Genomic DNA, 983 nt, shown 5'->3' on the forward strand with positions numbered 1-983 from the left:
AAGAGTGGTGCAAGGGGCACATCTGGTCTCGTCCCTTGCAGAAGGAGAAAGAGAAGCCACCTCCCAGTCAGCCTAAGGACGGTTTCTGAGACGGACGTTGGACGCTTCTCCACCTGCAACGGTCTGCACTCTAATCTCCTACCACGGCCTTTCCCGTGGCACTCCACGTCTCTGCTGGAGCCAACAGCCAGCCCATTGCAGTGGCCACAGGGAATGCAGAGACAGTACGATACTCACGATTCTGGGGCTTATTAGGGAAGTGAGCAGGTTACAAGGAGTCAGGATCAGACATGTTACAGGTCCAGATCTTTTGTCTACATAGCCTCCTTTCAGCTATGCCCTTAGGCCTCTTTTCTCTGGTCCTTGTCCTCTTAGCTAAGAGTTCTTTGGTCTCTCTCCGGCTCAGGCCAGTCTTAGAAAATCCCATTTCGTGCTGATCAGTGCCTACAGGGCACCCTACTCTGCAAGCCCACCTCCTGCCCGAAGACACTCCGATGGACTCTCTCAGTGGGCTGGGAAGCCTGCAGCCCCCTTTCCCCGTCTTGGTGCTGCTTGGTGCTGCTGCCTCTACTGCTACCGCCGTGTCTCTGCAGAGGCTCTGGGACATGCTCTACTCACGGGTTGTCTTTCTCGACGATCATGAAATTCTCTTTCATGTTCCTGAGATGGCCCCTTTTATAGCTAGTGGAAGGGCAAAACTGGCAAACCACAATGTTAGAGTCCCATTTGCCCTATTTGCATTTCTTACCCAATCCCCCTACCTTAACGGGGACTTAGTGGTTACATGTTGAGCCGCTACCACAAGGTCAGTAGTTCAAAACCACTAGCCTCTCTGAGTGAGAAAGACGGGGCTTTCTACTACTGCTAAGAGTTACAATGTCAGAGACGCACAGCGGCAGTTCGACCCTGTCCTACATGGCCTGCATGAGTTAGCATTGACTCGATGGCAGTGAGTTTGGTTTCTCCTCCTCCTCCTCCTCCTC

The sequence above is a fragment of the Echinops telfairi genome, unplaced genomic scaffold, assembly GCF_000313985.2.
Source record: "Echinops telfairi isolate 266 unplaced genomic scaffold, ASM31398v2 ScPeMD7_7461;HRSCAF=8499, whole genome shotgun sequence".
Taxonomy (NCBI): Eukaryota; Metazoa; Chordata; class Mammalia; order Afrosoricida; family Tenrecidae; genus Echinops; species Echinops telfairi.